This window comes from Callorhinchus milii, unplaced genomic scaffold (genome assembly GCF_018977255.1).
Source record: "Callorhinchus milii isolate IMCB2004 unplaced genomic scaffold, IMCB_Cmil_1.0 Scaffold3, whole genome shotgun sequence".
NCBI lineage: Eukaryota > Metazoa > Chordata > Chondrichthyes > Chimaeriformes > Callorhinchidae > Callorhinchus > Callorhinchus milii.
In genome coordinates this window covers 29,587,045-29,610,706 of record NW_024704744.1, presented here as the reverse complement: position 1 = coordinate 29,610,706, position 23,662 = coordinate 29,587,045, and the positions used below count along the sequence as shown (strand labels likewise).

Sequence of the window (23,662 nt, the reverse complement as noted above, 5' to 3'; positions counted from 1 at the left end):
TGAAATATTGTGGCTTTTCCATGCAGCTACTTTGTAAAGTTACAGAAATTTCAACAGAATGTTGCTGTCTGTAAAAAAAAGTACACAACCTGTTGAAACTATGTTTTCTTGTTACATGATCATACTATCTAACTGGCTGCATTTAATCCCCAAATGTACCTTCCAGATTCTCAGCGAGGAAATTGTGCGTGGGATCCTACAGTGATGTATGAATGTAACACGTATTTGGAACATTTCCTTTTGTTCTGAAAAGGGAAGGGTGGATATTATTCTAACAGTGTGATCCACCGAGGAGCTCATGCCTGCCTTCCTTTCTCATAGTCAAATGTGAAAGCTGAGAAACACCTGGGTACTGAATATAATCCAAACAAAAATATTATTGTACCATTTCACTAGAAAAGGGTGTGTCTCATTGTGGAGGCTTCTGCCTTCAATTAGGGAGAGGCTAAAAAAAAGTCCTAGAGTGGAGACCTGTAGCATATTGGTTAGGGCACTCATCCAGCAAGCAAGAGACCTGGTTCAATTCCCTGCAATGCAAAACGTTAGGCAAGTTTTCTTATTCCACACACCTCTGTTTGCCCAGCAGTAAGAAGGAACCCTCTTGGTACTCGATTGGCGGATCATTTTTTCGGAGGTAATAATCCCCTGAAATAAATAAAATAATAATTTGTCACTCAATCCACGACATTTTTCACCCACAAAATATACAGTCAATCCACTTTACAGTATATTCTGTGAAGTGCTCTGAGACGTCTCAATGACATGTTAAGGGGCTATTTCAAATGCAAGGATTAGTATTATTAAAAAACAAAATCTTGACTCAAGTCCCACTTCACTATCCTCAAAAAGATTTAGAATTCTGTCGCAATAGTCAACAGAAATAGAGTAAACCTTGGACAGCATGAAATGTTGGAAAGGACAAAAATATTCTCCAAATTTCACCAAAAGGAGTAGAACAGAACTTCCTGAGGAGAAATTTTAAATCTTTCCCAATTTGAGCAAATCATCTTCTTCACTTTAGTTGGATTCTTTCCACTTTCATCTTGCTCATGACTTTTCTTGTATTCAGCAGATAATATGTGTAGATAAGTAGGGTTAATAATAATAATCCTTGCACTTAATATGGCACCTTATCACATTGAGACGTTTCAAAGGTTTTACGTTATATGCTGTAAAGTGGTGCAACTGTGCATTTTGTGGGCAAATGTCCAGAGAAATACAATCCTAAAACAGGACATTTATGTTTTAACTTGTTTCACATACTTATTGTACTCCCAATAACTCACCTTTCAGTTTGGAAAATCTGTCTTTCTTCCACTTGTATTTAAGTTGCTTTATTTAGAGCTACATCTATCTAATTTCTGGATGAATTTCAACCTTGAAGAACATAAATGCCATAATCAAGATAATTATGAAACCACAACTGAAGAAATAATTTCCTGTTTCACCAGGACCAAATATGAGATGTATTTTACATTGCATTTAATGCCTCCATATCTCCAGGATGCAATTGCACAGGCAGCCATTAAATCAAATAAGTTACAACCTTGATTGGCACAACAGCAAACACATTATTTCTGTTGACCTATTATTTATTCCTTGTTGAATACTGATACTGATCAGCCTGACACTTATGGAGCAAATTACACATTTGTGCTTTCTCTGCACTGCTTGGCAAATGTGACCTGTAAGCATTAATTGGCATCCTTATAAGTGTGCTCGCAAGTAATAGCTGCTGTTCCTGAGACGATAATATGATAATTGCTATTCTGGATACAGATTATACAAGGACAAAGGAATAGAGACATGTAGGAGTGGGGGTTTAGGAGGTTGGAGGTTCATGTGAAATATACAGTTTACCAGCATGGACTAGTTTTGCTGATTGTCCCATTTCTATGCTGTAACAAGATCACAAGGCCACAAGATTGGTTTGGATGAAGAAAGCCCTTGGGCCGATCTCATCCTTTCAGGACACTCACCCTACTGTCCCCATTCCAGCATCAAGCTGCCTTCTAAATGCCAATGAGGCCAGTATATACCTAGTATATAAATAAAACTAACTATTCTGGAGAACTCTTTTTTATATGAAAAGACAGATACTCACTCTAGCTTGAGGGGTGCTATATAAATGCAACTTGTTGTTGTTGATTAAACACCAAAGACTTGAATCTTGCTTTTGATCTTAGATCACTGCTGTCTTAACATTTAAGATTGTGCAAAATTTTGAACAATTCTTAAATTCAGTTTTCTGAAAACAATTCCAATGTTGTACTGAATTTAAAATGTTTCCAAACTTTTGAACAATATTACATTTTAAGAAGACCATGAAAAATATCAGCCCTCATTATGTTTTGCATTTGATTGCTGAACTCATCCTCTCTCCTCGCCGGCCTTCCCGGCACCTCCCTCCACAAGCTGCAGGTCATTCAGAACTCTGCAGCTCGTGTACTGTCCCGCACCAGGCTTCAGGAACACATCACTCCCACCCTCGCTCGCCGCCACTGGCTCCCCATCCCCCAGAGGATCGAATTCAAGATCCTCACCCTCACCTACAAGGCCATTCACGGCCTTGCTCCCTCCTACCTCTCCGACCTACTATCCCCCTACCTACCCGCCTGTACCCTCCGTTCCTCTGGCTCCGGTCTGCTCCACATCCCCCGCCCCAACCGCCCTACCATCGGTGGCCGGGCCTTCAGCCTCTCAGCCCCGAGGCTCTGGAACTCTATCCCCCAGTGCCTTCGCCTTGCCTCCTCCCTTTCCTCCTTCAAGGCCGGTCTCAAGACCTTTCTCTTTGACCGTGCCTTCAGCTCCCCTCTCGACTCTCTATCCCCTCCTCACTCCCTCCCTTTCTTCCCCTCACCCTGACCATTTCCCCCTTGCTCGGGTCCTGACCCAACTGTACAGCGCCTTGGGACGTCCTCCCGACGTGAAAGGCGCTCAATAAATGGAATCTTGTTGTTGTTGTTGTTGTTGTATTACCTGTCCCATTCAGGATTGACAAAATTAATAAAAATATTTATATTTATGGGGAGAGGATGGAGAAATTAAGTGGAGAAATTAAGCAAGGTTTCTGTGGGTTATTTTGGCTCAGAGGAGACACAATACAATAAATCAATAAAGCACTTTTCACCAGTGGAGCCGGACAAGGGTGGGTTTGATGGGATCACGGAACCTGGTGCCGGAGAGGACACAAGCTGCAGAGTTCTGGATGATCTGCAGCTTGTGGAGGGAAGGGTTGGGAAGGCCAACAAACAGGGAGTTGGCGTAGTCGAGCCTAGATGTAATGAAGGCTTGTATGAGGGTTTCAGCGGAACTGAGGGGTGAGGCACTGGCAGCATTGGGCAATGTTGCGGAGGAGGGGAAGGCAGAACCAGTCATGGCATGGTTGTGTGGGAGAAATGACAGCTAAGGGTCAAACAAGACATGTAGGTTCCTGACTGGCTCGGTGAGGTGGAGAGTATCGATCTTGCTGATGTTCAACTGTAGAAAGTTGGCTGTCATCCAGAACTTGATGTCTGACAGGCAGTCTGTAGGGACATCAGTGGTCTTGGAGTCAAGGGTGGAGGCAGAGATAGAGTTGGGTGTCATCCGCATACGTGTGGAAGTTGACCCCATTTTTGTGGATGATGTCACCAAGAGATGACACAAGCAAAAGCTAAGCAATTCCGCAATAATCCAAAGCATTGCTGATAGTTTACTGGCATATCTGTCTAGTCAGTGAGACATGGAGATGTAGATATTTCCCAAACCAAAGCTGGAGAAGTGCCATGCAAATTTCCCATTTCATTTATAAAATACAATGCTAGGAAGTCAAAGAAAAGTGCTTTCACAGCTTTTTTGAATTATAACGCAAAAATGACAATTTCCTATGAAGGGTGATGGGGTACTGGACTCAAACTTATGGCTTCATTAATTTGACCTGCTTTACTTGCATGTTATATGCTCGCAATATTATATGGATCTACATTTATACATGTGAGACAAGTCAACAGTGCTCCGAGTGCTACCCTACAAGAAGGGCACTATGCAAATGCAATTTGCTGTTGCTTTAAGTAAAGTCTCTTTGGACTGAGCTGGCTTCAAAGTGCCATGCATAGCATCTGGAAGATTGGAATCAAGTTGATTCTCTATGGCAGTCTCAGTAGACCAGTTCTTAAGTGTACTGTTCTGCAGTACTCCAAAGGACTGTGATGACAGACCAGCTAACCAGACTCAACTAGCAGGAGTTAGAGGAGCAGACTGTGAGTAGGGTGTAGAGATTCTTCCCACTCAGCGCTTGTTAACCCTACAAGCCAAAGCCTGAATGAATAGGATGATCCTAGCTAGACAACCATCAGGAAGCTTAACAACCTGTGTTTGCTATGGTAAACTGCTTGGTTTGAATTAAACTCCAACAGTATCTGAATGCACATTTAGGGATTCCCAACACTTGGTTCTTGCCAACCTAAATTCTCCAGGATTACAGTGCATTCCTGCACAGAGAGAGTGCATTGTAAAACAGACAGAATAAATCATGCAAATTTGAATTCTCATAGTTTAGTTTGGAGACTTTTAAGCATGGTAATGGGTTTATATGGATGTGTCAGATACTCAACTGATTAAATCAAATAAGGCATGCAAATGTTGGGAATGATAAAATAAAAATAATGCTTGCATTTGATATAGCGCCTTATCATGTTTCAAGATGTCTCAAAGCGCTTCACAGAATATACTTTGAGGGTAAAATGCCGCAGCCAATTGCACCACAGCAGTGTCCCACAAACAAATTATTATAGTGACCAAATTATTATTTTTTTTAAATTTATTTAATAAGGCGATCTGCCAATCGACTAACAACTGGGTTCCTATTTACTGCCAGGTAAACAGAGGCATGTGGAGTAAGAAAACTTGCCTAACATTTCACTCTGCTGGGAATCAAAACCAGGTCTCTCGCTTGCAAGGCAAGTGCTCTATTCAATACGCTACAGGACTCCACAAATGATGAACAATAAATTCAGATAAATCGTCTAATTGTAATTTATACCTTAAGTAAAATAACAGGAACAGTTCATGATGATATTTTGCTGCCTTAATGGCTGAAGAAGTGCAAAGAGAAGGATTATTTGATGTTGTATACAACATTATGGCCAGTGAATATTCCAAGCATGCAATTAGTTTTGAAGTGAAATGGGAAGCCGAGTACTGGGAATGCCATGATGTTTCTCACATGCCTGATGAACACCAGGAATGCAATGTGTCATGTACGAACAGTCAATTACTGTTTGGACAGCACTTCATTAACACGACAAAGGCTTGGTTTGTGCTGAGAACTATTCTTTTATTTTGGAAGATTTGTCACACTGAAGTGAGATCAAATTGGTTATGATGGTATTGGATCGATTCCGACCACGTGCATTCTCAACAGACACATTTTTAAAAGTCAAATCAAATTGCAATGACTGTATTAAGCTAAACAGTGTACTTGCTGCAATTGTTTATTAGTAGAACGGGACACTATGACTATTAGAATGAATTTCTCTGCCTTCTTTTCTTGCAAAGCTCTGTTATGATCCTTCTCAAAGTCCACTTCAGCACCATTACTCTGGCTATTATCACTGACAAGTACCTCTTTCTTCAGGCCCTCATCATTCAAATCTTTCTGTTCCTTCTCCTTTTTCTTGCTTCTTTCTCTTTCTTTCTTTTCAACAGGCTTGACATACCACAGATTGGCTACTTAAGGAAATTGTTTCGATGTACAATGTGCCATCACTGCTTTCTGTTTAGCTGTCATTTTAAATGAACACAGATAATCACTATGGGAAGGAGCGCTCCAATACTGACGTTTTATATGAGCGGTGTATAAAAAAGCATTATATTGTAGTGACAGATTCACTCACCACACAAATGCTACATCTAATATTATCTGCACGAAAGTAATACAAATCATCATGTAAATGGACTGATACCAATTCCATTTATTAGAGCTGAAATGTCTCCATTTTTATATCCTGTCATCACTCCATCACCACGCCCCACCCTCCCCCCCCACCCCCCACAGGACGGCAATCAATATTATTCCTCAGACAGCTATAAAAAAGCTCTCAAGAGCAGCTCAGAGACCCTGTCACTATCACTCACTCCCTGTGGGGAAGCATGTCGCTCCTGCTTCATCCCTTGCCTCTATTGTTGGAGCCAAGGCAGAGAGCTCATCAAGTGGGCAATTGTGGATAACTCACTTTGTACAATATAATTTACATTCGCATTCGCTCACAAAATACACAATCAATCCACTTTAGAGTATACCCTGTGAAGTGCTTTGAGACGCCTCGACGACGCGATGAGATGCTATATCAAGGATTATTATTTGTACAAATATATTGACTGTATATTTTGTGGGTGAACCGCAGTAGCCAATTGTGCACAGCGGTGTCCCACAAACAGTCGTGAACTGAAGAGACCAAATTATTTTTATTTATCTTGAAGCAATTATTACCCCCGGAAAAGCAATCCACCAATTGACTTGACCCGGTTCCTCCAGTCTCTGCTTAAAGGCCAGTCCACTTATCCCAAGTATCATCCAAGTAAATCTCTGCATCCCTTCAATTGCCTTGAATGTCTTTCCTAAAGTCGAGTGACCAAAACTGGACAAAATATTTCTCTTACTGTCCAATACAATTTATATATCTCCTTTCGTGTTGAGAGGAATCTCTTAGTTTTAAATTTTTTTTAAGTAATTGGTTCAAACTCCACTTTGGCAGCTGACACTGTTCCCTGGTAATTCTCTGTAAAACACTTTGAGACTTTTCTGTGTTATAGGCACATATCAAATGTTTTATTAAGATGTTAATAATGATAAGCCCACCAATTATACCCAAAACATTTAAATAATAGAAAAATTAATAAAATGATGAGCAGTGAGTTTAGTATGTTACCAATGAATAATGCCAATAATAATCCTTGCAATGAAACACTTTAACGACGTGTAAAGTGCTGTACCAAATGCAAGGATTATATTCTAGGATTTTTTTTGTTTTATATAGCACTTTATCACATCATTAAAACATCTCAAAGCATGATTTTCCTATAAAGTGTAGTGATTGTATTTTTGTAGGCAAACGTAGCAGCCAGTTTGCACACAGCAATATCCCACAAACAGCTATGTAGCAAGTGGTCAATTGTATCTGGGAATTGTTGGCCTGGACACCAGGAGAAACTCCCTTCTCTTTTCAAAGAGCATCATGGGATCTTTAACATCCACCTGAACAGGCAGGGAGGACTTCAGTTTGATGTCTCATCTGAAGGACAATTATTTATATTTGACTATTGCAAATTGCATTTTAAACCGACAACTCCAAATTTTTTCCCATGTTATTCATCAATATGTTTTAACAACAGGAGGAAAATTATCCCAGTGATCAGTTTTACTAGTGACATTTACATTCTGTAATGAAGGGTTGGCTTTGAAGGGACGATTATCTTTGACACATATTCAAACATCTCTTCATAACTTTTTTTGTTTTAGGAAGTCATTCCAAGAGATTCATCTTGACCTCTAACTTAACCTCAAGGCAATTTTGTTCTGCATCCAAACAGCACATTAAACTCAAACCAAAACAGATTGATTTTCTTTGGAATGGAATGTATGATGTTGCAAATTGTACCATTAGCACTTGTTGACATTTACTAGACAAATAAACTTGTGGTACATGTACTGATAAAAAAATGTCTGCTTAGTTCCAGAAGTAAAATGATTCAATGAAGATAGGTCTCAATCCAGATCCTTGCAAAAAGAAACCTCACTGAACACAACCATCACTGGAAAGTCCAAACGTCTGCTATAAAATAACTCATAATGTATAACACTGCAGACATACATCACAATCGGTTCAATGATCATTCTGACCAAATGCAATGCTTTTGGTAACAATGCTTGTGCAAACTAACAAAGTGTGGCTCAATTTTGCTGACCCATTTTATTGTAGCAACATCATACACTTTACTGTTATACTCTGTTGATTACTAGCTACAGGTATACGCTATTCCTTCCTTTAAAACATGAACTCCGGAGATTTTGTGTGAAACATAAATTACCTGCAAAAATGAATGTTGTTCTAAAGCCCTGTCTAGATACAAATTTTTAATCCTTTAAAATGTTAAGAAAAATGCTTTTCTTCCCCACAAAAAGTCCCAGCCCTGAACTGGGCTGAGTCAGTTTATCTCACTCAAAGAAGCAGCAGCAATCTGACAATTAGTTTGAGTGTCCCACACAGGGAAGGGAAAAAATAATGCAGAAATCTTGGCCCTGATTGCCATCCAGTGATCTTGCTGGAATTCCCACATATGTTTTAGAGTCTCATTACACACTTCAAGCCATCTGTTATTCCAATGACTATAAACAACTGTCAAGTCTATTTGAAATATGACAAGAAGAGACCAATTTCATGTTAAAATGATGACTCCACATGTTAAAAACAGTCTGTGCTGTCAACCAAGTATATTTCTTTTAAATAGTTTATTTTATTCTCAGGTCAGGAAGGGAGGGATTTCCAATTCAAAGCTGCTAGATTTTGCAGTCTGAAGCTTTGCAATTGTAATCTGGGCCAGAACTACTATTTACTTCGGAAATTTGCTTTTATCGCAAAAGTGTTACAAACCTGCAGTAGAAGAAGCTACCACCCACTAGGCACCTGCAAGATTCATGAATTTGGGTTCAGCAACCTATTGATAGGGATTTTAACATCATGCTATTAGTAATCCATAAAGTCAGTCATTTTCAGTTTGTTCAGCTGTGACATTCCATGAGAACCCTTAACACATTGTAAACTTTTAAAGCTACATTTACGGTCCCAAAAGCCATTTCATTCCAGACCTTGTAACTATGGGGTAAAAAGCCCTGGTATTTAACAACACATTTGTGATGTTAGTGCTGCTTCACAGGACACTGGTTGAGTTAAACTCCAACTATTTTTAGCGATATAAATAGGCTAGTCTGTGCGATCAGGATCACAGAGGTGGGAAAGATTTATTCAGTGTTCTTAGAATTTCATCACATGTAGAACTTGGTAAATGTTAAATTCAGTCTTGAAATTTGAAGATGATTTTCTGTCCTCAAAAACATCTTATATGAAGCTAAAAAAATTGAGGAGCGAGAGAGAGAGAGAGAAAGCAGATGTGATGGACCAACTGGCCTCCTACTTATTGTGTGAAGGCACAAGAAGCAATCCCATCTATATACAGCACTTGATTAACCAACTGAATGTGGATCCACAAGACAATAGTGCTGGATTATAAGCCTCTATTGAGACACGTTGCTTTCAGCCTTCAGCTGTGCTTTCAGCCTTCAGCCGTGCCTTCAGCTCCCCTCTCGACTCTCTACCCCCTCCTCGCTCCCTCCCTTCCCTCCCCTCACCCTGACCATTTCCCCCCTTGCTCGGGTCCTGACCCAACTGTACAGCGCCTTGGGACGTCCTCCCGACGTGAAAGGCGCTCAATAAATGGAATCTTGTTGTTGTTGTTGTTATATAACAAAGTTACCCTGTCTAATCTAAAAACAAACAAAGGAAAAATGAATAACACAAAGTAAAAAATTGAGATTTACTGGGGAAAAATAAATGTGAGGATCCAAAGGGTGTTAAGAACGACTCTCACCTTCAACGCGATGGCTATGGTGGATATATTGCCCATTGTAAACCCAGTGGCCAAATGTCTTGCCCTGCATTAAACTTCACATCAGAAGGCTCCAGACAGATTTTGCTGGTCTCAGCCAAGGAAGCATTTGGGATACAGTACTAGAATTGGTCTCAGCTCCAAAACTAGCAGCAAGCCAACACAATTGCATTTATATAGTGCCTTTCATGTCAGAAGAATGCCCCAAGGTGCTGAACAGTTAAGGTTTTGCACCCGAGCTGGGAGTTGGAATCAAGAGGGGTAAGGGGGTGGGAGGGTGGCAGAAAGTATGATCAAAGAGGAAAGTCTTGATGGTCCTTGAAGGAGGGAAAGAGGGGGCAAGGCAGAGAGATTCTGGGATGCAGTTCCAGAGGGCGGAGCCAGAAAAGCTGAAGGCCCAACCGCCAATGGTGGGGCGGGCAGGGCACGGGCCATGAAGCAGGCCAGTGCCTGCTGAGCGGAGGGTGTGGACAGGTTGGTATGGCGTTAATAGGTAGCAGAGGTAAGGAAAAGCAAGCCACTTCCTGCTCTTGTTTCCTTACTCCACACGCCTAATAATAATCCCTCCAAAACTAAAAACAATAATAAATTGGTCATTTTCAATCTACGACTGTGTGTGGGACATTGCTGTGCGCAATTGGCTGCCGCGTTTGCCGACAAATATACAGTCAATTCACTTTACAGTGTATTCTGTGAAGCGCTTTGGGACGTCCTCCCGACGTGAAAAGCGCTATATCAAATGGAAGGATTATTATTATTGTTATTGATCACTATCCAGAAGTCCCCTGCTGGAAAGCATGGTAAGCATAGGAACAGGCTTGATTGTGATGTCCTAGGTCAAATAGTACACTATTGACATGGCCTGTCAAGGTTTGCTCATAAAGAATGGTCACTGGTGCGAGGTATGCAAGGGCAGGCAGAGTCAGCGCCTTCAGGAGAGGATGAGAGGAAAACATTATAAAATAAGAGAATCACCACAACCAGGTGTCAGCCTGGCTCAGTTATAATCAGTTATAGCACTGTCACCTCTGGGTCAGAAGGTTGTGGATTCAAGCCACAAGTCGAGACTTGAATTCACATAGTCTATGCTGACACTACAATGCATTGCTAGGGATATGCTGCATTGTTGGAGTTTACCATGGTCCTGCCTGCCTTTCAGGTCAAAGTTAAAGATTCCATGGCACTAATTGCAAAGAGAAAGTAATTTCTCCCAATGCCAACACAACTCTAGATAAATTGGTATTCACTTCATGGCTGCCCAGAGCACATTTCTGTGTACAATTTGGCTGATCGGTTTGCCTACAAACCCCACTTCACAGAAACTTTGTAAAACACTTTGAGGCATTATTATTTACTAACTGTACTCATTGTAGCTTCGCTTACAACCAAAGGATCCAACATGGAATATAGATTGACACACAGGCAGACACACATACAGACATTTCATTTTATCTATACTCATCTGGGAGGACTCCTGTGGAAGAACTTTGTTCTTCAGTTTCATTTAATGGGCCTTCTCTCTTTTGCCTAACATTTTCACTTGAAAGGTTTGATTTTTGCTTAGGCATCTTTATAATAATAAATAATAACTTGTAATCACTGGAACGTCCTCCCGATGTGAAAGGCACTTTAAAAATGTAATTTTGTTGTGGTTGCCGTGGCTTAGCTTCGTCTGTGTTCTTTATTTTGTTCCCGCCTTTTGGCTACGTGCGTGCTCTGTGATGCAGGATGCCACAGCGCCACAGTCAGCCACCATGGCCACCAGGTGCAACTGCAGTGTGTGTGGGTACATACGTAGGTGCTCTGTGATGCACAATTCCCCAAATGGTCAGCCGGTGCGGCCACCAAGTGTAACTGCAGTGCATGCGTACATACGCAGGTACTCCGTGACACATGATGCCACAGCACCTCTTTGACTCGGCCACCACCGAGGTCTCTCGCTTGTAGAGCGAGTACTCTAACTAGCAAAAAACACAAAACTGAAATAGGGGATACGTGAAAACAAATATGCCCATGTCACTCCCAGTGCAAGACCTTTCTGATGAAGTATAAATCACGTCTTTATGTCAATTGGTTATTGAGATCCTTCTTGAAGCACAGACATAATAATAATAATAATCATTGCATTTGATATAGTGCTTTTCACGTCTTCTAGACGTCTCAAAACGTTTCACAGAATAGATTGTAAAGTGAATTGACTGTATATTTGAGGGCGAAATGCGGCAGCCAATTGCGCACAGCAGTGTCCCATAAACAGCCATGATTTAAAGTGACCAATTTATTATTGTTTTATTTTCTTGAGGGATTATTATCAGGCGTGTGGAGTAAAGAAACTTGCCCAAGGTTTCACCCTGCTGGGAATCGAACCCAGGTCTCTCGCTTACAGAGCGAGTACTCTAACTACTGAGCTACAGGACTCCACACTGTCATTTTATTAGAATAGAAGAAGGTAGAAGAAGATAGATCGATAGATGTATTAGTATAGATTACTACCAGGCAAGGAAGAGCAATGGTGAAGAGCTTAAAAATCAAATAACACCAAACTAATTGGTACTCAGAGGAAACAAATTGATTCATGTTTAAAATTGTCTAGCACAATATTTAAACATTTCTTTGGTCTGTTGGGAGTTTTATGACATTGTAACTTTCAGAAATCTATTTACAGCAATATTAACATGAATAATCATTTAGATTATTTCAAAAGTATTGTGAACTTTTATAGACATTTCTACTGCAGTGCCTGGATAGATTACATCACGTTTGCATTCCTCAGTGATTAGTGGTGGAGTCCTTTCTCCAATCCATCACTCTCCAAACACTTATGAAGATAAACGAAACTCAGCGAGGTATTATTAATAGTAATTTAACATACAGGGCTTCAGTGAGAGAAACCAATGTCAAATGTTAGCTGTGACTATTAATGTATACCACACAGCCTTGAAACTAACCTAAACAGGCAGAAAACCGACCACATCATTAATCCTTACATTAAGATTTCAGGTGATGATCTTTAAAATGCAACAATATCCAGTGCCACTCTATTTAGGTCAAGGCTTCAAGTGGGCGGCACTGAAACCTTATCGTTCAAAAATTGAAAGGCTAAAATACATTCTTTAATGAGGCAGGGTATAATTTGGTGCCATGAATGAAAAACTTCCCTTTTCCAGAGAGTGCAGGATGAAATTGTATCTCTGCATTCTAGTATTATCGGGCTTTGTTTGGGTGCACAAAAGTGGGGATTGTTTTCATCACAAAGCAATATCCGTATAATGTGCTATTCTTCAGAAGAGTGCATGCATACATTCCATCATCAGTTACTGTAGGCGTTATTTTAGGTGCAGTCAAACTGTGTGCTAAGGCTCTGCAGCGGTGGGTTTTTATTTGAAGTCACAAGTCATGAGTGACCTATTCTTTTAGTATATTCAAATCGAATCGCTCTAAATATAATTTGAACACTTTTTTTGAGCTTTTTTATAACCCTTGTATTTAGGACTTTTTTTCTTCTGTGTTTTTCAATTTGCTGTCTCACTCTGGAATAGTGCTTTTCACATTGGGAGTGCAGTGATGGTGTATTTTTGTAGATGATCACCGCAGCCAATTTGTGTACAGCATTATTTTACAATCATTAAGTGAATGACTGATGCCATTTAACCATAATGATGGGTTTCTGCATGTGTCAGACACTCGGCTGACCCAAAACAAATCTTGCCTGCTTCTCAACAACAACAACAAGTTGCACTTATATAGCGCCCTCCACGAGGGTAGAGTCTCAGAGTGTAGCTGGTTAAATTACAACTGTATTCTAATCCACACTGTTGGGTGTCCAAGCCTTGGCTCTTGCCAATTTGAGCCTAATACTCTCCAGAATATTAGTAATTTTACCAATTAACTTTGTCAATATTTTACATACAGTTTATGTTAATGGTTATCGCTTAATGGGGTGAAAATGTGACATTGTCATAATTATGGTGATAATTATGATATAAAATGTTATAATTTTCACCTGATATGTGCACATTGCCAAAAGTTGATTAATCTAATATTAGGTTTAATAACTCCTTGATGTCATTTATTTTCCCCTTATTTTAATAAAGTTGCAAATGACTGAGAATCAGCAAATTTAACACATAATTTATGTGCATACCTAAACTGCATACTGCATACCTCAGGTATGCAGTACTGCAGAGTGTCAGAATAAGGGATAGAACCATTAAAATTTACAGCACAAAAGGAGGCCTTTCAAACCATCAAGCCTATCCTCATGCTCTGAAAGAACTATCACCAAATGAATGCACATTGTTGAATTTTTATATGTATTACAATCTCAGAACTTTTTGAGCTATTGATAATTAACCAAGCAAGTAACTCCCAAGAGATTTGATAAACCGATAAACCGAGTTCTGGATTTACAAAAGCTCCTTGATAAATGTTTAAAATATTGCAGGTGCTACTTCACAGTTGATTAAGTTGATCCAAACAGGATGCAGTGAAATGAACACTCTGTGTGGTAGGGGCCCATGTGCAATGCACCTGCTACAGAAATTACATGGTCAAATTGCCAAGGGATTGACTGTAGATAAACAGTATTTCATCTCCTCAGATACCAGCCCATTCATCAAATATCTGTTGGACTTAACTAGATGGATGCTTTTTCAATCAACCAAAATATCTGAAAGATCTATTGTGCTTCTGTGGCATCAGTTACAGATATTACATCAAACATTCATAACATTTGCAGCTCACTTTGTCAATGATCATATATTATAAGTCTGTCTTATCAATCTCTGAGGGTGAGAATCTCTGCCACAATGAACAAAAACAATTACAATTCCACCATATTGCAGTGAGATCAAAATGAGAACAGGAAAAACTATACACCTTTCAGATAGATTGACATTGATGCATACTTGTGTAACCCAGTTTCAGATATAATTTTACATTACTTATATTTTCTATCCCTGCGTACAAAGAATAATAATCATATTAGCTTACAGCTAGTGATTGATATTTTTAATGTAATTTCCTTTTGAATGAAACTTTAATTTTCTCTCATGCTCTCGGAAAGATACAAAGTAAACTATAGTATTTTTCCCCTCTCATTCCTCTGTTATTGACTGATGAATATTAGTTTGTACAATGCATAAAAGTACTTTGTTTTTGTTCCTGCTGTGCACGCTATGATATCATCACAATTATTTTAGTAATGCTCCATTGCCTGGCAGAGATGGTGGTCAAGTGACCTGTTCTCATGCTGTGTCACTGTCCTTCAACTTTCCCCACCCCCTGTTGATTGAATGGACTAAGATAAGGAATTTAGCATTGAACCAACCATGGGAATAAACCTGGTCTGTTTCACTCACGGGGCAGTGAGGTGAAAAATGTTTTACAGATTGGAAGTGAATTTATATCACTGACTATAAATTCATAAGCAGTTTTACCAATCCAATAAAGAATTTCATGTGAAAATAGATTAACTTAGTAATAACTTTGATTTAGCATATTTGTCCTTTCTAATATTTATCCCATAAAGGACACTATTAAAAGGTAGAGTCATTTGAGGGGGAAGTGCATCCAACATTGCAATATTTTTACTGCCTTTTATGATTATTAAAAAGCCCTCAGTTGAAACATTCATCCACGGAGCTTGGAAAACAGATATTTCCTGTAATTGGCCCCTTATGGCAACAGTACTAAAACTGCACAATGACATAATGGTCAATGCATATCAGTCATACCTAAGCTGTTATGTCATCTGTTCTTCAGAGTAATCGTTTTAAAGGATCAGCAAGGATGAGTAAACCTTTCAAATCACTGCACATTGATGTCAGCATGAGTCACTGGAAGTATTTCCGACTGAAACATGACTACAAAAGGCACTGCTCAGGATGTCCGCCATATGTTAATACAGGCTTTATGCAGACATCCACACATCAGGAACAATCGAACAACTAGACAAGAGAGTATATGTAGGATTATCACTGTAAATTCCGTCTTAACATTTGAGTGTAGACTGTAAGGATTGTGGTTAGAAACATACACAAAAACTTCCACCTGGTGAAATTGGCCTTTGGCATTTGTTCCTCCTCTCTGGTGGGGTTAGATTCCTAATGTTTGTCTGTTTTTCATCACTGGTGTCTGGTTTACTTTCCCGTAGAAACGCAAGTCATAAAAAGAGTAACTTTTTGGAACAGGTTCACAGGGAATGTTTTCATTCACAGTTTTATCTGGAAAAGAAAAACTGTTCCTAAGAACCACTAAGGACAGTGGATCAAAGCTACTTAATCAGCCCCTACAGACGTTCACACAGAAAATAGGAAATTCAAATTGCTTTGGCATTGCTAATGGAAGAAACCACAAAGGGGTGTGTATGGTTTTATCCAAGAGACAATAAATTAGACTGCAGTAAAATGTGGTTTTACAGTACATAAATTATATGAGAAATGTAAATCTATCAAAAATCCACATCCTGTTCTACATTTTTATCTACATACAAACGCATATTCATGGTTCATGGTTCTTGGTCAGCTACCAAAATATTTTACATTTAAAATACACTTCAAATCTTGTACATTTAAGACAACATAAATTCTGATTTATATTCTCCTTTACAAACTACTTATTTTGTTAAATTATTAATTTAATTTTTCTGGCTTTCATTTTTGAAAATCATTGACCACAATGACATTTTAATTCAGTACAGAGAGAGCAGCCAGCTGCAGTACCTGTTGGACTTGCAATAGACCTTGATTTTGCCACATTTCCGTGTTCTCTAAAGTGAAATTATATTTTTTCCATTTAAGTATTTGGGATTTCCTTAACATGTTCTGTTTTTTTTTTGAACTCAGTCAAACCAGTTTTGAACTTCTTGAGGATATAGTAAGTATGAATGCCCATGTAATAATAATAATAATAATAATAATAAAAGGACCAAAGAACGAGGGGGAAGATGAGGAGAATTTTTTTAATGCAGTGAGTTGTTACAGTCTGAAATACACTGCCTGAAGGGTGGTGGAAGCAGATTCAATAATAACTTTCAGAAGGGAATTAGATATATACCTGAAAAGGAAAAATGTGCAAGGCTATGGGGAAAGAGCGACGGTGTGGGATTAATTGGATAGCTCTTTCAAAGAGCCAACACAGGCACAAAGGGCCAAATGGCTTGCTTCTGTAATGTAAGATGCTATGATTCTCTAATAATGGTAAGAATAATAATGCTCACATTTGATATAGCGCCTTTTATGTTGGGAGGCTACCTTAAAGGATATATGTCTTTTGTAGGCATACCACATTGTGACGATGGATAAAATTCTCACTGTTTATCACTGAAGAAACAAAATATATGCAAGTATCTTTAGTCACAAAGGGTTCACAGCATCAACAATAAAAAAATCAGAAATTGGGGTTAGGGTGAATTTTCTTTCATATGTATGTTACCTATTCTCTTATTTAACAATTCTCCAGTAATTTTAGAATTCATTAATCAGCTTGGTGATATGTGTTTGAGGGCAGATACCAGAATGTAATTTTGAAGCCCGATGACAAGGTTGTGAGTTCAGATCTTAGAGCTGCCTGTTATTCCAAACTGATTACATAGGTGAGAGGGGAGTCTCTGTGTCCATTGCTGGATTGTTGGGAAAGCAGACAGACTGACTTACGCTAAATCCCAGCGTCTGCCGAACAACAGGGGAGCAAAAGTATTTAAATCACAGCAGAGACAGACCAGCTCAGACCATCCCTGTTGTTCTTGGGTTGAAAGGAGCTTGCCCTAGAGAGGGGGAAATTCACAAGTACAACATAGCCAAATTAAAAAAAAACATGTTAATTATCTTTGCTTAAATCAGCACACTATCTGCCTCCCTGGGTAAGATGTCCCACATGTTAACTATCCTCTGCATAGTTACATTTAAACGGTCCATTTATCTTCTTCCTTATGAGTTTGTGACTATTTACTGTGTTCCTCGTGATCATATAGGTGTCAGCCTGTCTCAGTTGGTAGCCCTCTCACTTCTGAGTCAGAAGATCATGGGTTCCAGCCCAAATTGGTATTTTGAACTCGTATAAATAAATAAAAAATAATCCTTGCATTTGATATAGCTCTTTTCACATCTCAAAGCGCTTCACAGAATATACTGTAAAGTGAGTTGACTGTACATTTGTGGGCGAAACCCAGCAGCCAATTACACGCAGCAGTGTCCCACAAACAGTCGTGGATTGAAATGACCAATTTATTAATTTTTTCTTGAGGGATTATTATCAGGCTTGTGGAGTAAGGAAACTTGCCCACGGTTCCGTCCTGCCGGGGATTGAACCTAGGCCTCTCATTTGGAGGCGAGTGCTCTAACCACTGAGCTGCAGGACTCCATTATAATCATATAATATAATCTAGGCTAACACTCCAATGCTTGTGTGTGCGACATTGTCCTTTGGATGAGAAATTACCATGAGATCCCATCTGCCTGTTCAGGTAGATGTTCAGGTGGACGTTCAGGTGTCCTGGCTGACAATCCCCCAAATAAATTTGGTCATTCACTTTATGGCTATTTGTGGGATATTGCAGTTGTGCAAATTGGCTGTCTGCAAAATACACTTACATCTTGTGGAGCATTTTGAGATGTCATGTCCTGACATGAAAGGCACTATGTCAAATACAAAGATTATGATTATTATTATTATGTTGATGTTATTTGAGTCTAACTTGTTTATTACCTTTAGGATCTGGATAAGGCGCGATATCCAATGCAAGGGTTATTATTATTATTGTTATAACTTCAATAAAATCACCTCTCAGTTGTCTCCTCTCCAGTGCAAATATTCCTGGCTTCTGCAGCCAACACTGAGAGGAATGATAGCTTTGCTGTGGAATGTCATGTGATGAAAACTGCAACTAAGGTGGTGCTATCACTATTTAATAGTCCTGCTGGGAAACATGTGGAAAGATGATGAGAACACGTGACGAATGATAATAATAATCCTATATAGCTCTTAATCACTTTGTTGAGACGTCTCAAAGCTCTTCACAGAATATATTCTAAAATTAATTGACTGTATATTTTGTGGGTGAAACACGGCAGCCAATTGTGCATAGCAGTGTCCCACAAACAGTCGTGGATTGAGTGACCAAATTATTTATTTATTTTTTTGAAGGGATTATTACCCCCAGAAAGTGATTCGCCATCGACTAACAACGGGGTTCCTACTTACTGTTAGGTAAAAAAGGGGATTTGGTGACTCCTTGGGAGTCCTGGATCATTTGGGAGAGGTACTGTACTCCACTGTGAGATAGTAGGAGTCCCAAAACACACATAAAGTAATTCTCATCACTATAGAAAATAATGTGGCCTTACAGACAATAGAGCTTCATGAAAGTTCAATCTAAACGGAACAAGCAGGTTCATTATAAACTAAATGAAACATGAATGGATGTGAAGCACGTAAGAACTGAATCTAAAAAGGCATCTTGAAAGATATGATGTACTTCAAATGAACATTCATAAAAAACAGTATTTTATGAAATCTGGCATTCACAATAAAGACTCATTGATGTGCACTCTCAACTGAACAAAATGTACTTGTTTTCACTCCAGCAGGAAACCTTTCAGTGGATATTCATAATGAAACAGATTTGGGGAAAATGTGGTAAGTATGGTAAGTCACCGGACAGAGAGGGCTACTGCTGTGGGTGGAAACCTAATAACTTCAAACTTCAAAATAAGGTATATTTTCTTTACCCCAGTGTGTGTCCCGTAAAATGCTAAGTAAATTGGCTAGAACGTCATGTTGACAAGAAAAGCGGAGACAGATTTATGGAGTGACAAAAATAGCACTTTGCAAATAAATGGTAGCTAAAAGCAGGTGGTTTGCAGTAGATTCAAAACATACAGATATTTGCACAGTCTGGAATGCGGAAGAAATGAGGTTACACAGTGCATACCTTCATTTATTTTTAGGTTTAAAAAATGCAATATCAAATTTGCCCTTTCACTAGTTTCAAGACATCACAAAGGGAATAAGTTCTCCTTTTTGTAAACCTTTACATATTTTAAAGCCATTCCATTTGCGAAGTATTAATGCAAGGTTCAGCGCTTTCAAAGTTTTGATTTTTGTGGATGCATCTTTGAAATAAACGTAGAATTTTCCCTATTCTGGTGACCTGCTCAAAAAATTGTCTCCCTATGGCTCAACAAACATGTTCCAATTTAATGCACCATCATCCTTTCGTTATAAGTGCTCACTAACTTAACTCTCTTGTTGCTGTAATTCTTAAAAGAAGCAAAATGATAGAAACATATTGAAAATATAGAATTTCATACAATGCAAATTTAGGTTAAAATAGTGCCTTTCATGTCAGGAAGACATCCAAAGATGTTCTATAAAAACTACAGAATGTATTTGTGTATTCAGAAAGTAAAATTTCTTCAGACTGCTCATTCCTTTTACCAAAAAATTGTGTGATTGTTACTTTTGGCAGAAAACTTGGCAAAAATGCAACGAGTGTTAAATAATTTACATGTGAAATGTTGGTCAAGGATAATTTAAAATAAATATTTTTTTTCACACAAGAAATTTATTTGTGGTGTTTTATTTTTGTATTTTGCACACTGATCCACTGGACACATGTTCACCAACATAATTTCCATACTTCTTTCCAAATGAAAATATAGAAGTAGTTTAAAAATAAAGGTAATGAAAGGTTCCTAAATGTCATTGCATATTTTAAGATATAGTTTACTGTTACCTTTTAACTGGAACGGGTTATCTGTGAGCTGCTGCTTCCTCTTTCAGAAGCTCAACATATGTCTTGACGTCTTCTGAAAATAAACACGATAAATAGAACAATCAGCATGAGGGAAGAAGCTGACCATTTCTACTGGTAAACCTTAGCTAAAAAAGTGGAAATCCCAGAAATGATTCTTGTAGCATTTTAGTGTTGTGAATCATTTTGTTTTAAACCAACCATGCCAAATTATTTTTTCCACAAAACGTTCCTCTTTTGCAAGGAAAACAACAACTTGCACTTATATAGCACCCTCCAGGCAGGAAAGCATCTCAGAGAGCTTAACAGTGGCAGAGCTTGACTCCGAGCCGGGGGGAGGGGGGAGGTGGCCGTAAGCACGGTCGAACAGGAAAGTTTTCAGGCATAAATTGAAAAAGGGGAGAGAGGGGGCAAGGCGGAGGGATTGAGGGAGAATGTTCCAGAGTTTTGGGGTGTAGTGGCTGAAAGCACAACCACCGATGATGGGGCGGAGGGTGTGAGGGACGAGCAGGAGGCCGGTGCCAGTCGAGCGGAGGCACTGGGTGTTGGATTGGGGAGTGAGAAGGTTGCTGCTGTAGAAACTGTTATTTCCTTGCCACATTTGGGAGTTTGTTAATCCTTAATTTTTTGTACAGAATGACATTGTCAAGTTATCTTTCGAAAACTCCGCCCCCTGCATACTCACCCGCACTAAACTCCGTATCCCCATCACATCGGTTCTAGCCAGGCTCCACTGGCTCCCTATCGCCAAACAGATGAATTTCAAGATCCTCACACTCGTTTACAAATCCCTTCATACCCTGGCAGCTCCCTAGCTCTCCGATCTTCTTACCCCCCAACTCACAACCTGCAACCTCCACTCGACTGGCTCTGACCTTCTGTATGTCCCTTGGGCCCTCCTTTCCACCATTGGTAGCTGCTCTTTCAGCCACTACGCCTCAAAACTCTGGAACTCTGTTGGGCAAATTTCCTTAATGCACATACTTCTGTTTACCAGCAGTAAGTAGGAACCCGGTTGTTAGTCGATTGGCGGATCGCTTTTCCAGGGGTAATAATTGTTTCAGAAAAAAATTATAAATTGGTAACTCAATCCATGACTGCTGTGCGCAATTGGCTGCCGCGCTTCACCCACAAAATATAGTCAATTCACTTTACAGTATATTCTGTGAAGTGCTTTGCGACGTCTTGAAGACGTGATAAGGCGCTATATCAAATGCAGGGATTATTATATGTAGTCGAGTATACAAGTACCTCGGGTGATTTGACAGTGCTCAAGTATAGGGATTTGGACACTGAAGATTAAATGAAGTTACACAAACAAGCAATTTGATTGTGAAGAATGTTGTTGACACAGTACTTTGAAACAAGGTAAGCAAAGCAAATGATGTTATCGTAACATGTAATTCAGTGTTAATGACTATTATTTATTTTCCACATTTCATATGCTTATGGGGTTGTGCTGCATTTTTGGAGGTGCCATCCTTCAGATGAAACATTAAGTCAAGGTCCCATTGCCTGTTCAGGTGGATGTTGGCACAATTTAAAATGAGAAGGTTTCTACCGGTGTCCTGGCAAATAAACAATCCTGCAAATAAAGTTGATCACTCATTGTGTGGCTGTGTGTGCTAGTCTCAAATCAACTGTTGTGCTCACCTGTGAGATTTTGAGACGGTTTGACAACATAAGTGCCTCAATCAAATACAAGGAATATTATTATTTAAGATACTTTCTATTTTTGTCACTTTAACAAAGTCAATTAATAAGATAAAATATACTGATAAATTATTATAGTGTCTTTTGAAAAAACCATTGACATCTGGAATATAACTTATCAGGTGTTTGTAAACAGAGATATACAATGATGTGGCACTGATCATGCCTATCCTAAAAATTGTAATTTAGTTTTAAGAAAGGATAAGGCTGATCTAGGATTCATAATGTTATTTCATATCTATGCATTTTTCCCCGTCATTCTATTTATTATAACAATAATGCTTAAATTTGGTCCTGTACTTTTATGTCAGGAAGATGTTTCAAAAAAATTCACAGGATATACTACAAAGTGCAGTTACCGTGTGTTTTGTGGGCGAATGCAGAATTTGATGCTTTGCATTTGAAGTAAACCAGACAGCTGAGATGAGCTGAGACGAGTCAAGCTAGTATCATAGGAATATTTCCATCCACATTTTCTGTCAGTTGACCACCTCAAGACTGCCTAGCTCTAGAGAGTATTACACAGTGACCAGTAGTCGACATTTGACTCTCTTTCAAGAAACATGCAAGTCACAAGCCGCACTTCAAACAGTTTTTGGCGTAGGAGGAGAGTTTGCGTGAAATTGCTTGCACAAGGTCACACTCTTCTCCAGAAATGAGAATACCAGACAGGTCAGAAAGTTGCACAACATCTGCTGTTCAATAAAGCTTTGTTCCGTTGCTTGGATCTTGCATTTCTTCACTGGGCTGTAGGTAAGCTGAATCCAGTGTACAGCCATTCAAGACTGTTGCGAATGAACCATGAATGAAAGCCCTTCATTGACCTCCAGCCAGCTGCATCAATACCAAAATACTGTTTGAAATATGTCCCCCTTGGCAGCTGTTGGTTCGTTCATTATTGCTCCTCAACACTCTGCACATAAGGTATCTCTTCTTCTTTATGATCAGATTTCTAAAATTGCACTAAAATAGCAACCAAACACAGTGATAACACACAGATTTTACATGAGAAATCCATTCATGTTCAGTTTACAATAACTATGAAAATCCTTTATGGACGTATAAAGCAACATGTCAGCAGGTTTTCAACACATAATAGTGGAATTTGTCTCAAAGACCACCTGTATGGCAATACCACCTGTTCATAGCGACCACCCAACCGCTGGTTTCAACAATAAACGATTCAGGTTAAAGGAATGCAGATTGGTCTAATAGATTTTGTCAAGCTGGTGGTCAGTTCAGTATTTTCCTCTGTTGTACGATCAATTCCTATAGATTGATGCAAACTAGAACCATAACATTTTTCATCTCAGAAGAAAACCGTTCAGCCCACTCTGCCTACGCCAGCTTTCTGTAAGAGCTATTTGTTAAGTAATAATAATAAAATGATCCTTACATTTTATATAAGCCTTTGACATCATGAATTTGTGTCAAAGCACTTCACAGGATATATTGTAAAGTGCAGTGACTATATGTTTTGCGGGCGAACGTGGCAGACAATTTGCACACAGCAAAGTCCCAAAACAGCCATGAAGCGAGTGACCAATTGTA

General features: G+C 39.1%; 1 non-coding gene across 1 annotated transcript; it reads right to left on the bottom strand.

Annotated features, from left to right (window-relative positions):
• Positions 1-11,991: 11,991 nt before the first annotated feature.
• On the bottom strand, positions 11,992-12,063 carry trnat-ugu. The gene has a single exon. It is a non-coding gene; the product is annotated as a tRNA-Thr (tRNA).
• Positions 12,064-23,662: the final 11,599 nt, after the last annotated feature.